General features: G+C 42.6%; 1 protein-coding gene across 19 annotated transcripts in view; it reads right to left on the minus strand.

Annotated features, from left to right (window-relative positions):
• fbrsl1 (fibrosin-like 1) overlaps positions 1-15,838 on the minus strand; it is a 744,900-nt gene that overhangs the window by 626,182 nt on the left and 102,880 nt on the right. The window lies entirely within an intron of this gene.

The raw sequence follows: 15,838 nt of genomic DNA on the forward strand, positions 1-15,838 counted from the left end.
GGTAACAGTCTGCTGAGGTTTGCAACTATACCAAGGAATGTTAGTTAAACATTTAGAATCTCATTACTCTCTTGAATACTGTGATGTTAGGAAGGCTTAATCACAAACCACAAACATTAGCCCTGGTTTTACACTTTTTTTTGAAGGTCAAGACCTAAAAGTTTAGAGTAGAGAACTAAAGTACCATTTTCTTCTGGATCTTCATGAATCATCAATGTAACCAAGTTTGGGCAACAGATTCAACTTATATTAGAGTACCACTAAAAATGCAAGTGAATTAGAGATTCACTACAGTGCAAAATATCCACCTCTAGTCAGGTGGGTTGATTCCAGACTGATTCCATGCAAAGTGACAATCTGCAAGGTACACTAAGTGATTACAACATTGTCCAGAGATCTTGGTTTAAATTAAGTCCAGACTTTATGGGGAGAGATTCTCAGACAACCTTAAGGATCTTAACTGAAATGCAGAGTACTTTCAACCCAGTTCCCAGCACAAATTTCCCCTAATTCTACACTTAGTGACATGAAATTGCCACTAGTAACATGCAGTCAAATATTTACAACTATAATACTTTAAACAGTCCAATTTCACAAACTGATAAACATAAAGTAGGTGAGATGCCATCCAAAATTATTGTGAAAACAAGTCATTTTACTGTTATAATCAACATTTATTTTTTGAAAACAGAAAGGCTAAGATTTTTGGTAATTCTCTCCCATCTCCTGAAGACATCGACTCCTTGCCATAGCATGTTTCCACTAGCACTGACCATCACCAGGTCCCTTGTCCAAGTAGAGATTAATCAGGCCTTGGCATGAGAGAGGGCAGGCTATTCAAATGTGAAAACATCACTGTCAAGCCCAATCCTATCCTCACCCAATGTCACTGGTGGATAGAAGTCAGGAGCAGAAACCCTGACTGACTTTCCCTTCTGTAACTCGGGCACTACGTGCAATTGCAGCCCTCCAAAAATGCCATCCGAAGTGGCCTAGCAAGCCACTTGGCTCTAAAAACAATTGCTAGCGGTTCAAGACAAGCCCATCACCTTCTCAATGGCGAGTAGAGATGGGCAATAAATGTGGCCTTGCAGGCACTACCCACATCCAGAAAACAAATTTTAAAATACTACAATGGGCTCCTTATTTGTGCAGTACTGGGCTAAGAGCTTGTATTGAACTAACCAAAATAACCTTCTGCAATTGCAGCAAATTAACAACTTCCGAACAGTCTCCCAGTCCTGGAAAGCTCTCTGAAGGTGAGCTGTCAGAGTCAGAGTCAATTTCAAACTACATGGAATCAAGCCAATGCAATATGTGCAACAATAGAACACTGCCAATTTTTTGTTGGTGGGAAAAACAGTCACTTCTACCCCAACTCCTTCTACACACTCTACTGTAAATTTATACTTGAAATAAAGTGAGCATGCAAAAATGAATCTCTAAGTGCCAGCACATCGTTCCTGAAAATACTTACAAAAGTTTTTTTTTTTAAAAAGAAAAAGAGGCCACTTCAGGATTAAGTTTGACAGACGCGAACATTAGTTAGTGCTGGGAGGAAGAAGAAATGCACCGTGAAGATGTGGGAGTTGGTTTTGAAAGGCAGTTCAGGTTTTAGCATTTTTAAATTGAAAAATTTCATGTAAACTCTTGGTGCTGAATGTGTGTGATGTCAGTACTTGGAAGTGGATCTGTAATCATTTCACTCCGGAATTTAATTATCCAGTAGTGAGCATGACAGTGTTAAGTACATAGCCTGTCACAGCCACATATAACCAGGGAGTTGAAACCTAGCTACAAGCTACTGAGCTAGACTGAAGTACGATAGAGTTCACCAACTGCGGTTCCAATATAGTTCATAACCTCCTTTGTTTACATTGTTTGCCTGAAGCTTTATCTATTACATTGTTCCAATTTTGTCGAGCTCTGTATTTGTTTACAAAATACATGGCCTTGCTGTCATTCTTGCCAAGTCACATACACTGTACTCAAAGCTAAAGGTATTTAAGCAGCTATAATTCTTACTTAGGCCTACAGTACCTGCTATAAATTTCAGCTGTACTGCGTCAGGAGTTACCCTAATTGGTTTTTTTTTATTCCTCTCTTCAAATAATTACTAATTTTCACAAAGTCGTTACATCAGCAAGAATAGTGGGCAAGCAAGGTAAGACTGTAATGAAGAAATTCATAAAAATCAATGGGCAGCATACAATCATTATTTTGATGGAAAATTAATTTTTCACCTCAACTCCAATAACTTTCATTGCCACCCCACAACCTAAGAAAGTACTTATCACTTGAATTTGCAGCAGCTATGGAGATTATGCTAACACTACAGTATGTAGTTTGGGTTTGAAATCTCTAGCTGCTGGGATATTTCATGTTCAAGTTGGTACATAAATGCACCCTTGAGGTCATTAGAGGATTCTGACTGCAAACTATACCATAGTTTGAATTCCCCAGCTGAGAATTGAACTGCTCAATAAAGATCAACCAGCACCTGACATCTGTAAGATTACTAGTGTTTGTATCAGACATCCCTGAATCACCAAATTTACACGATCATCCATATACTACAAAAGTTATAGATCAGAGGAACAATGCTGCAAGATAGCCCTCCTAATGGGCAACTGGCAACAGACCCGTTGCACTCCTGGACACTACAAAAAAAATCCTACATCATCATGCCATGTGTTCACACCATCAATAGAACAGCCTAATCTGTTCCTTTAGTGACCTTTCAGAAGTCACTCAAAATGCACCTCTTGAAAACTGGACTGCACACAATCTAACATGAAGGAACTCAATTATCTCACCACCCATAGCTCAGTTAGTTTATCCAGTTAATAGCTGAGCTGTACATGCCAGGAATGTGCCTGCTGAATTAGCAGATCTTAACCAGGGAGCTACAAATAAGACCATAAGAGATAGGTGCAGGAGTAGGCCATTCAGCCCCTCGAGCCTGCTCTGCCATTTAATGAGATCATGGCTGATCTGATTTTTACCTCAACTCCACTTTCCCACCCTTTCCCCATATCCTTTGACTCCCTTGCTGATCAAAAATTTGTCTAACTCAGCCTTGAATGTATTCAATGACTCAGCCTCCACAGCTTTTTGGGGTAAAGAATTCCAAAGATTCATGACCCTCGAAGAAAAAATTCCTCCTCATTTCCGTCTTAAACGGGTGACCCCTTATTCCGACACTATGCCCGCTAGTTTTAGATTCCCCCATAAGGGGTAACATCCTTTCAGCATCTACCCTACTGAGTTCCCTCAGAATCTTGTCTGTTTCAATAAGATCTCCTCTCATTCTTCTAAACTCCAATGAGTATCGACCCACCTGTTCAATCTTTCCTCATAAGACAACCCTTCCGTACCCGGAATCAACCTAGTGAACCTTCTCTGAACTGCCTCCATTGCAAGTATGTCCTTCTTTAAATGGCCTCAGTGCACCTGTGCTAAGGGGAGGGTAATCAAGTAGATTCCCATTCTTGATCCAGTGTGATCCTGATGGAAGTGCATGTAGACATTGGATGACAACAAGGCAAGAGTTAGTTGTGAGGCCACCGCACAAACAGCCAGCTGATGAGGAATAATAGACATTTTGGTAAGGTGCCAGAGAGTACAAAAGTGCCTATAGAACTGTGCTGCAGAAGGAGTAAGTTCCTTCAGGAGATATGGGGAGAAGATTAGCTAAGAAAAAAGGTATTAAAGCTCAAAAATTATGCAAAGCAGGTTTACAAACCGTCCCTAGGTTTTGACAAATGTTAGGTTCGGACATTGGCCCCTTAATTGGCGATATAAGGCCAATTTTACTTTGACTGTAGCATCAGCTTCTTCCCCATGTCCAAAAATAAAGTATGTTGGAAGCTAGTTGCTGGAGTGGGGGAAGGGACAGTTGGAAAGAGCAGGGGAAGAGGTGGGGGGTGGTCGGGTCATCACCTTTCAGTTCATTATAGTGTTATTTCCAATATTTAACATTTATTGTAAACAGGAAAATCTCTTAATTTGCTGCTAACTGATCCATATCATGCTTTCTCAATACCACAGAAATATCACAAAACCACACAAGATTTAAGCCAATCTGTCAGGTAAAGAAGCAGTTCACATTCCTGCATGATCAACAGCATTACAACGCTCTTTATTTTTAACTCTTTCCTTTCAATGCTATCAAAAACATACCATTTTAAAAGGAAATGTCCATAGGAAAAAGTTACACTCTTGCAAAATTATATATTCTGTTAAACTGGAATCTATCCAAGGTTTGAAAGAACAGCAAAGCTCCCCTGAATGCTCAATGAGGTCATTTGTACAGTAGCAAGCCAATACAGACCAGAAAAGTCCCATGTTCAACACTAACCTCAGTCAGGCTGCAGGAGATGTTCTACAATTGGTTTCTCTGTTGCTGGGTAAGAATCTAGAGTTCCCTGCTCCTGTGTGCCACTCCTGCTGGAAGTGCACGTCATCTGTGAACTGTCAAGCCTGGCTGCAATGTCCCTTCCAAACCTCTGTGATCAAATAGCCTGCCAACACTCACTGTCAAAGCCCATATATGAAGAGTGATCACCCAAGCAAGGTACCGGAGGGTGCCCGGTGCCGATGGAACTGTACTTAGTTAGGATTCACCTCTTTGGAATAGAAGAGGAGAAAATTGGCTTCCCAACACTGAGTTGATACATGCACTTCCCAATATGGACTGGACCACACAGACCAGAGATGCACCAGGCCCAATCTCCTATGCATGCAGATAGTTGTTCTCAGCTTAGGTGGCAATACAGATTAGCATTACAAATAGGCCCTATTATCACTGAGCTCAGGGGAAGGGTGGGGCGAGTGAAAAGTTGGCCAAGGCTGGCGCTGCTAATCACGATGAAGTGATCTCTGCTGGCAAGTATAGTTGTGTAGACATCAGATGGAGGCACAATCTCACCAAGCAGTGATCCTCTCCCATCCCCGTCGTCAGATAGCCCAACATTTGCTGTCCGGGTCACACATTAAGCATGACTATTTCACTGAGGTGCCAGAAGACAGCCAACACTCTTGGAGCCACATTCCACTTGTCTCAGCACCCTCAGGAGAGGAGGAGATACAGCTGGGGAGAAAAAAAAAACCTACATTTTGTATAAATCTGAATACTCTACAAGAAGGAAATATTTAGCTGTTTACCATCATTATGTGGATTGTATTTAGAACTGCGGGTCCAAATAATTCTTTGACATGAACCAGTCATAACCTTAGAAATACCTGCCTATTGCTTTCAACTAGTTACCACAATTAATGATTTAGAAAGTGAAACGGTGTTCCAATAATTTTGCTGGATATGCTTTAAAATCAGGATTATTTCAGGATCACCTTACAGGTGATGGCAAATTGGTAAATTTTGTATAAGTGTTGCACTGATTATATAGTGTTAAATTCCATTTGACAATTTCCTATTGAACATAATGGTGCCACTCAAATTAAACATTAGGTTTCCTTTTACTTCACTCACTGGCTAATAGCTTGTTTTAAAATAGGACGAAAACGTACATGACCCTTGTTCTATCCAGCAGCCGCACAACTATTTTTTCGAATTAAACTATGATCGAGAGGGATGCAATTTTTATAATCCAGTTTGCATCCACTGATAATTGTACTATTTATAGCACATCTCTATTGGAACAATCTAAAAATCAGGATTATACAGGGATAATGGGAATTGTAAACTGACAATTTTTGCTTAGATTACTTGATCCATTGCTTCTAAACTACACATTTGAGTTAGAAATAAAGAACAAAGTTACAGGGTGATGCTTGAGCGAGTTCTGCAAGTCTGAATCCCTACTCCAGTGAGTTCAAGAACTCAGCAATGTTGCACAGGGAGGCACTGTGTAGAGATCCGATCTCAAGCACCTCCTGATAGCTGCACAAAAGTTGGGATTTCACAAGATCACAGGCCCCTCTGTCTGGCACCAGAATTTGGATTTCCACCCTTGTTTCCAGGTGTAAGGCTTTGCCCTCTCAGGTGGGCGTTGAAGATTCCATGGCACTTTTCGCAAAGCAGGGGAGTTTACCACATGTCCTGGCCAACATTTAGCCCTCAAAACAACATCTAAAACAAATTATCTGGTCATTTATCTTGTTGCTGTTTGTGAGACCTTGCTGTGCACGACGTGGCTTCTGCATTTCCCTACATTACAACAGTGACTACATTTCAAAAGTACATCAACTATGAAGCTCTGTGGGATGTTCTGAGGACATGAAAGACAGTTTATAAATGCAAGTTCTTTCTTTCTTTATATTACAGATCCCTAGCTTTGCAATATTGCCCACATATGCTATATAAAATCTATACCAACCAAAAATCATACTGTTGGCTGGGCCAGACAGACTGTGCTGCCATTGAAGAAAAGTTGTCTTCCTTTGCCTCGAGTGGCAGTGTCTGTTTTGTCCCTGGCACTAGGAAAGTCTACCTCATTGGTTTTTGAAGACTCGGTACCAGTAGCAGCACCGGCTACTTTGCCACATAGGGAAACCATCAGAGTTGGGGTGCACTGTGAATTAAGTGGCATTTTAGACATAAAACATGCCTTCCATTGCTGTGTTACAGTGTTAGTGCAGCCCCTTTACATTCCCTCATGAAGATCGCAGTTACACAACAACTTGCATTTATATAGCGCCTTTAAAGTAGTAAAACGTCCCAAGGCGCTTCACAGGAGCGATTTCAAACAAAATTTGACACCGAGCCACATAAGGAGCTATTAGGCCAGGTGACCAAAAACTGGGTCAAAAAGGAAAGTTTTAAGGAGTGTGTTAAAAGGAAAGAGAGAGGCGGAGAGGTTTAGGGAGGGAATTCCAGAGCTCAGGGCCTAGGCAGCAGAAGGCACAGCCGCCACTGGTGGAGCGATAATATCAGGGATGCACAAGAGGCAGTTGCACCATCCACAGGATGCACTGCAGCAACTCGCCAAGGCTTCTTCGACAGCACCTCCCAAACCCGCGACCTCTACCACCTAGAAGGACAAGGGCAGCAGGCGCATGGGAACAACACCACCTGCACGTTCCCCTCCAAGTCACACACCATCCCGACTTGGAAATATATCGCCGTTCCTTCATTGTCGCTGGGTCAAAATCCTGGAACTCCCTTCCTAACAGCATTGTGGGAGAACCGTCACCACACGGACTGCAGCGGTTCAAGAAGGCGGCTCACCACCACCTTCTCGAGGGCAATTAGGGATGGGCAATAAATGCCGGCCTTGCCAGCGACGCCCACATCCCGTGAACGAATAAAAAAAATTTTTTAAAAATTGAACGAGTGTAGACATTTCAGAGGGTTAGAGGGCTGGAGGAGGTTGCAGAGATAGGGAGGGGTGAAAACAAGGATGAGAATTTTAAAATCGAGGCAGGGAGCCAATGTAGATCAGCGAGCACAGGGGTGATGGGAAAACGGGACTTGGTGCTAGTTAGGATACGGGCAGCAGAGCTTTGAATGAGCTCAAGTTTATGAAAGGTGGAAGATGGGAGGCCGGCCAGGAGAGTATGGAACGGTCAAGTCTAGAGGTAACAACAGCATGGATAAGGGTTTCAGCAGCAAATGAGCTGAGGCAGGGCGGAGAAGAGTGATGTTACGGAGATGGAAGTAGGTGGTCTTGGTGATGGAGCGGATATGTGGTCAGAAGCTCATCTCAGGGTCAAGTAGGACACCACGGTCGCGAATGGTCTGGTTCCGCTTCAGACAGTGGCCAGAGAGAGGGAAGGAGTAAGTGGCTAGGGAACGGAGTTCGTGGCAGGGATGGGAGATAATGGCTTTGGTCTTCCCAATATTTAGTTGGAGGAAATTTTCGCTCATCTAGTGCTGGATGTCAGACAAGCGGTGTGACAAATCAGAGACAGTGAAGGGGTTAGGGGGAGGTAGTGGTGAGGTAGAGCTGGGTGTCGTCAATGTACATGTAGAACCCAACGTTGTACTTTCGAATGTTGTCACCGAGGGGCAGCATGTAGACGAGAAATAGAAGGGAGCCAAGGATAGATCCTTGGGGAACTCCAGAGGTAACGGTGCGGGAGTGGGAAGAGAAGCCATTGCAGGTGATTTTCTGGCTACAACTAGATAGATAAGAATGGAACCAGGCGAGCGCAGTCCCACCCAGCTGGACGACGGAGGAGAGGCATTGGAGGAGGATGGCATGGTCAACCGTGGCAAAGGCTGGAAACAGGTAGAGAAGGATGAGGAAGGATAGTTTACATGGTCACAGTCACATAGGATGTCATTTGTGACTTTGATAAGAGCCGTTTCAGTACTGTGGCAGGGATGGAAGCCTGAGTGGAGGGATTCAAACATGGAGTGGCGGGAAGGGTGGGCACAGATTTGAGAGGCGACAACACGTTCAAGGATTTTCGAGAGGAATGGGAGGTTGCAGATGGGGGCAGTAGGTAGTTTGCAAGGACAGAGGGGTCAAGGGTGGGTTTTTTTGAGGAAGGGGGAGACAATACCGGAGGAGAGGGGACCGTTAACAATATCAGCGAACATGGGGGCCAGGAAGGGAAGTTGGGTGGTTAGCAGTTTGGTGGCAATAGGGTTGGGGAAGCAGGAGGTGGGTCTCATGGTCAAGATGAGCTCGAGAGTGCATGAGGGAAGATAGGAGAGAAACTCGAGAAAGATGAGAGTTCAGGGCTAGGGGGAGGGAGGGAAGCGGCATAGGCAGCTGAACAGATGGTCTCAATCTTAGTGACAAAGTAGTCCATGAGCTCCTCGCAATTACTGTTGGAGGTGAGGGTGGAAGAGGCAGCAGAGAGGGATTTCAGAAGACAGTTTGTAGTGGAAGAGAGAAGTCAGGGGTTATCTTTGCGTTCCAAGGTGATCCTAGAATAGTAAGCAGTTTTGACAGAGGAGAGTAGGAACAGATAGTGCTTTATGTGGTTCAGCCAGATCTGGCAACGAAAGGCTAAACCAGCTGTCTGCCATAAATATTCAAGTTTGCGTCCCTTGGATTTAAGGGAATGGAGACGAGGGCCATACTAGGGGGAATGACCAGAGTGAGAGAGAGTTATGGTTTTAACGGGGACAATGGCATCAAAGGTGGAGGTGAGGGTGTGATTCAGCAGATCAGTAGCTGCAGAAATGTCATGGTGAATGGAGGGCCAAAGGCTAGACAGTTGGGAATTTGAAAGTGCCATTGTAAGTGACTTGGGGGAAGAGTTTTTTTCCCCCAGGAGTGAACACAGAAGTTAGTGGGGTTGGGAGGAGGAAGGGGTATGTGGGTGGAGTGGGATACAAGGAAATGATCAGAGGCAGCCTTCTCCACGATTGACATGATGGGAGTAGAGAAACCACGTGAGGTGACAAGGTCAAGGGGGTGGCAACATGGGTCGGGGAGTTTATATGGAGGGAGAGATTAAGGGAGGCTAAGGGGGCAGTGAACTCAGAGGAACATGATGAGTTGAGATTAGAGGTGTAAATCACCGAGGATGAGAAGTCACTTGTGCAGAGGCTGAGGGAGGAAAGCAGCGAAGATATCTTGGCGAGAAACTTGGCATGGTACTTGGGAGGGCGGTAAAGAACGAGGATTTTAACGGAGAGGCGAGAGGGGTGGGACAAGGTGAGATACTCAAAAGGAGGAGGAGAAGGTGCCAGAGGAGTCGGGGGACAGATCAAGGTGTGATTTGGTGATAAGGGCCACACCGCCACCCTGGCAATCTGGGCTGGGCAAGTGGTGGAAGATATAGCCAGGTGGGGAGGCTTCATTAAGGGGGAAGGTGTCATCACCTGTCAGCCAGGTTTCCATCAAGGCCATGATGTTGATGTAATCATCCACAATAAGCTCATGCAGCATGCAACTGTGTTGAGACTATACATTTAAAAAACAAATTCCCTTCCTTCACCAAATGTTACTATGACATGCTATCACTTTGACACTTGCTTTTCTCTATATCCACTCATTTCAGCTGTATTTATACAATGCTCTAAAAACCATTCAGCAACATCTGTTTCAAACCCTTTTCCACATGGGAAGAACTAGCCAAAAAGGACAAAGATCATAGGAGTTCCTAAAATTCTTAAAAGTACAGTACTCACTCCAGGACTTAAGTACTAACCTAGGTTGATACTTCAGTGCAGCACTGAGGGCCTGCTGCTTTGTTGTGAGCTGCTGTCTTTCAAATGAGATACTGAATCAATCAGTCTGCCTGTCCCATGGTTCAGGTGCATGTAAAAGATCCCATGGCACTATTGAAAGAGTAGGGACTTCTCCTAAAATCTTGGCCAACATTTGGCCCTTAACACCACCAAAAACAAATTATTTGGTCATTCGTCTCATTTGCTGTTTATGGGATGTAGCTGTATGCAAATTGGCTGCTTTGACAACCTACCAGCTGTGGTTACACTTCAAAAGTAATTTACTGATTATGAAACACTTTTTGAGATGTCTGGAGGATGTCATACAGTACTCATAACTTTTTTTTCCCCTTCTTTTACACTCTTCTCCCCAGTAACATATGCCTCCAATTTGGGAGGCAGGGTCACTCAAGCAACATCACCCAAAATCAGGTGGCACAATCTACATGGCTGCCAAGTCGGATTTTGCTTTCCAAATGTGCATTTCATTGTCACCCAGTTAATTTAAGTATGCCATATTCTGTTGTGTAATTTCATCCATATTGGGTCTTATGCCCTTCAAAATCTGGTACTAGAACATTATTAATATAATAGTTGTTTCTTTCCTCGGCTGAAAATAATGTTCTCCCATTCAGAAGCACAGTACTTTACAATAACATTGTTGAGTCCATTACACAGTGGGCTTTTTCAACTGGCTCCAGTTCAATTCTGTCACAACTCAACATACTGCTTATTATTAGATTAGTCATCAAACATACTGTGAGGCAAGTGAAAAGAGCAAATTCTATTAATTACAAACAATTATCCAGATTGGAAAAAATGATGCTATTATATCAATTCACACAACATTTTTCAAATCCATATTTATGGCAACACTACAGAAGTGTTGATTTGCAACAAATACCATCAGAATAAATCACATTAATGTGTCTGTAAACAGTTGTCATACATTGTATCTGCAGATTGTTGCCATAGCAATAAAAACTGATAATTTTAAAATGGCACAGTCATGTTGAGATAGCACTGACTGCATGCTGAACAAAAGAATACGAAAGACCTGACTCTCTCAGGTATTGATTTTGGAAACATGGGCCGATAATCCCAGTCTTTTAACCATCATCCCGACTACAATAAGTATTTCTATTTCTGAGTTTGACTCACAGTCGCACCCACCATTCTTTTTAAGCTTGAGAATACAACAGTATCTCTTTCCTACGGCTGGATGTGTCTCCAAGGATGCTAAAGCCAGCCTCATTGGCCCTAACATATAACTCATATGCAATCATACAGAGACAGATAAATATCAAATTTAAAATTGATAAACCATTAAGTCAATTACCAGCTAGTATTTTTGATTAAAAGCGTTATGTCGAACCTTTTCATTACTGCACTGAATAGACAAGAATATATAGTCATGGATTTTTGGTGAGAATCTGTGGGATATTTGAATACTGTAAAGTTGCATCCCAAACAGTTTCAATAAATGTTATAGTTTCTCTGATTGTTGGAAGGACACATCAGTTTATTCATAGTTCCCCATGTGCGACTCCCTGCAGCCACCTGTCAATTTTCTATCCCTTGCTATCTGGAGCTGCTGTGAATATCATTAAAAAAAGGAAAAGATCAAACTCTTCTGTGTTGATTTTAAGCCAGCCACACATAACATACCTGCCAATTTTATTAAGTAATTACAACTGGTGCTTTGACAAGACAAATTTATGGATTAGAATCTCACAATTAGAGAGACTTCAACCTATTATTATATTGATGCAGGCCCTTGCATCAAAAGCCAACGGCACTGTAATTGCTCTCCCAACATATAATGGCAGCTTTAGTGGCACAGAAATAAGGTGACAGAGGCCTATTCACTCATGTGATGCCGGAGAATGCTGTGCGATACGGGAGACCTAAAAGGTCTGCAATTCTCCTACCATCCAACTTTTTTTGGAGAATGTTTGGGCTCATTTGGTCATTCCCGGGTATAGAGTATTATTGTAAACTCTATTCAGGATGCAACAGGAGAATAGAAAGGCTCTTAAGGGACAGAAATAAAAGGTTAGTTAAAGTGCTCTAGACATATGATTCTATTCAATGCTCCCTTAACATTCCATTGCTTTTGGCTGCTAGAGGTTCGATATCCTTTTACAAAGTCAAGAACAAAATATAAACTTGAGTGTAGATCTCTTCTTTTCACTCTTTATGAGATCCATAGAGTGTGAAGTGCCTTCGATATAATCTGCACAGCACAACGATTTGACCATAGAAGGAAATTCAAATGGAACTGGATGGTTAGCTCTTCTGAGTGATTAAAATCAGTTAATTTTTTTTTTCATAGAAACTATTGAGAGGCTATCTTCTCCAGTTGACTCGTTACCAGTGCAAAGTTCCGCACCGATGCATAACCTTCAGCTTTATTCTGCAGTTGTCTCAGGTCAGTGCCCATATGACAGCAGCACCAACACCAAGATTAAAGGAATAAAAAATATAAAACTGCCCAACAGGTCACATTTTCTTGTACTTGTTAGAATACATTTCAATTCTATTTTTGGAAGCAACGGGAGGAGCGCTGAACAGTATTCACTACATTTCAACTAACATTTTAACATGGAAACATAGAAAATAGGAGCAGGAGTAGGCCATTCGGCCCTTCAAGCCTGCTCCGCCATTCAATAGGATCATGGCTGATCCTCTATCTCAATGCCATATTCCCGCTCTCTCCCCATACCCCTTGATGCCTCGTGTCTAGAAATCTATCTTAGCTCCTTCTTAAATATATTCAGTGACTTGGCCTCCACAACCTTCTGTGGTAGAGAATTCCACAGGTTCACCACCCTCCTGAGTGAAGAAATTTCTCATCTCAGTCCTAAATGTCCTACTCCGTATCCTGAGACTGTGACCCCTTGTTATGGACCCCCCCCACCCCACCCCAAGCCAGGGGAAACATCCTCCCTGCATCCGTCTGTCTAGCCCTGTCAGAATTTTATATGTTTCAATGAGATCCCCTACTCGTTCTTCTAAACTCTAGTGAATACAGGCTGAGTCGACCCAATCTCTCCTCATACGACAGTCCTGCCATCCCAGGAATCAGTCTGGTGAACCTTCACTGCACTCCCTCTATGGCAAGTATATCCTTTCTTAAGGAGACCAAAACTGCACACAATACTTCAGATGTGGTCTCACCAAGGCCCTGTATAACTGCAGTAAGACATCCTTGCTCCTGTACTCAAATCCTCTTGCAATGAAGGCCAACATACCATTTGCCTTCCTAAATGCTTGCTGCACCTGCATATTTGCTTTCAGTGACTGGTGTACAAGGACACCCAGGTCCCTTTGTAAATCAACATTTCCCAATCTATCACCATTTAAATAATACTCTGCCTTTCTGTTTTTCCTTCCCAAGTGGATAGCTTTACATTTATCCACATTATACTGCATCTGCCATGTATTTGCCCACTCACTCAACTTGTCTAAATCGCCTTGAAGCCTCTTTGCATCCTCCTCACAACTCACGATCCCACCTAGTTTTGTGTCGCAGCAAACTTGGAAATATTATATTTGGTTCCCTCATCCAAATCATTGATATATATTGTGAATAGCTGGGGCCCAAGCACTGATCCCTGCGGTACCCCTCTAGTCACCGCCTGCCACCCCGAAAAAGACCCATTTATTCCTACTCTCTGTTTCCTGTCTGTTAACCAATTTTCAATCCAATCTGTATTATTTTGATCGATGAGAGGGACTGTGTGGAATTTGGTTGGTTCATCATGTTTTTCACATTTACACAAGATTTTTCCACTAACTGCACACTGAAACACAAAAAGTACCCAAGCTCAAAGATTCAGCTTCTGGAGTAGAAACTCCCCTATGGTACTATCGAAGCATAGTTCCTAAGAATAATTAGGTGAGGCACTAATAAAGTGCTAATCTGAAGTATGACTGACTTTGGGTGAGAAACCTATGCAGGACAAGTCAGGCACTTATAGCAATCCATTCAGATATCTCCCTACTGTTAGTGAGCCTGCATTTCAGCCTCTAAGATAATCTGCAGATGACACTGCAATTTGGAAGGCACTAGTGACATAATAAAACCTTCCCGTGTCCGTCTTTATCACTGACAGCCAGATAAGGCACTTAAATGATAACAGCAAAGGACAGACAACTTTCAGGATCTACTCATATTCCTAAAATCCAACAAGTAAACGTTTCTGCAATGTCTGGATCCAATTGCTGTTTAACCGCTCAAGCCAATGAATACAAATGTGAAATTGAGCATGGCATTTTTCCCAGCCAACACTATTAAATTCTTTTCTAATCTTACAATAAAGGGATATGCCTTCTATCACATTAAAACCTTACAATGTGTGTAAAATTATTTTTAAAAGGCCGATTAAGAGCAGAACTCCCTTTTGATTACAGTGAACTAGTGTTATGTTGTTTTATTACAAAGTAGTGTTTTCAATGGGTCCCCAAGGTGATTTAATGTTTGGAGAATATATCACACACATATGAAAATAAAAAGTTTCTACGACAGACTAGAATTTGTTAGCTATATCAAATAGCACCATCACTGTACCAAGCAGTTTCCCTTTCTATGTGTCAGAGACGTTACACAGGTCCCTGGTGATTTTGTTGTTTGTAGCAAACAGAAGTGTCTCTCAAAAATCAATTAAAACCATTCAGAAACTTGCCAGTTTTGCCAATTTATCCCACAGCACAGACTTCGCAGATGCGGCTGTCAACAACAGCCTTTCCTTCATCGTGCTGTTATTACAGCTGCTGCTAAAGTGCAGATCAGCACTGCCATAGTGCCCAGTTCAAAGGGAACCTCAAAAAGGAGTTCTTGAAATTTGGGGCCCACTGGCAAAAGGCTCCCAAAGATGAGTGATTCTCTGCATAAAGAAAACTTGCATTTATACAGCACTTTTTACATCCTCAGGGTGCTCGAAAGTGCTTCACAGCCAATTAATTATTTTTGCATTGTCGTCACTGTCGTTGTGTCGGCAAACACAGCGAATCTGTGTGCATGAAGGTCCCACAAACAACAACCCGAAGATTGACCAGTTCCATCTGTTTTGATGGTATTAGGGGAGAGATAATTGTCACCCAAGACACCAAGAGAACTCCCTAGTGCCACGGGATTTTATATGTCCAGTTGAACAGGTAAAATTATCATCTCATCTGAAAGACAGCAACTCTGACAGTGCAGCAATCCCTCATCTCAGTACTGCACTGAGGTGTCAGCCCAGATTGTGCGCTCAAATCCTGGAGTAGGGCTTGAATCCACAACCTTCTAATTCAGAGACACGAATGCTACCACTGAGCCAAACTGACAGACCCATAAAAGGGAAAAAAGAAATGTTTGGTGGAGGGAATAGAATAGATTTTGACTTTGCATCACTTTTGAACACAATTCAAACATTGCAATGTTCAAAGCTTTACGGTGGTCACAAAGTAATTGATCAAAACAAGTAATTGACCTACTGCCTAGAAATCAGCCAGTTAGCAGGATGGAGTCAATGTCAATCTTGGAAAGGTTCAGGTTAGATTCCCTCCCCTTCCCCCATGGCAAGATGGAAACTTGGCATTCCATCAAGAGGAGGGAACAACAACATTCATGGCTTAGACTGGGACTGGAAGCTGTTCAATCACCCCAGTAACTGCATTCAAAATGAAGTAGCTGTAAACAACCCAATTCAAAAACCTTTAACCCCTAATACCCTTTTGACTGCTGTTTTGTCGGGCAGTAAA

Source organism: Heptranchias perlo, chromosome 25 (genome assembly GCF_035084215.1).
Source record: "Heptranchias perlo isolate sHepPer1 chromosome 25, sHepPer1.hap1, whole genome shotgun sequence".
Lineage (NCBI taxonomy): Eukaryota > Metazoa > Chordata > Chondrichthyes > Hexanchiformes > Hexanchidae > Heptranchias > Heptranchias perlo.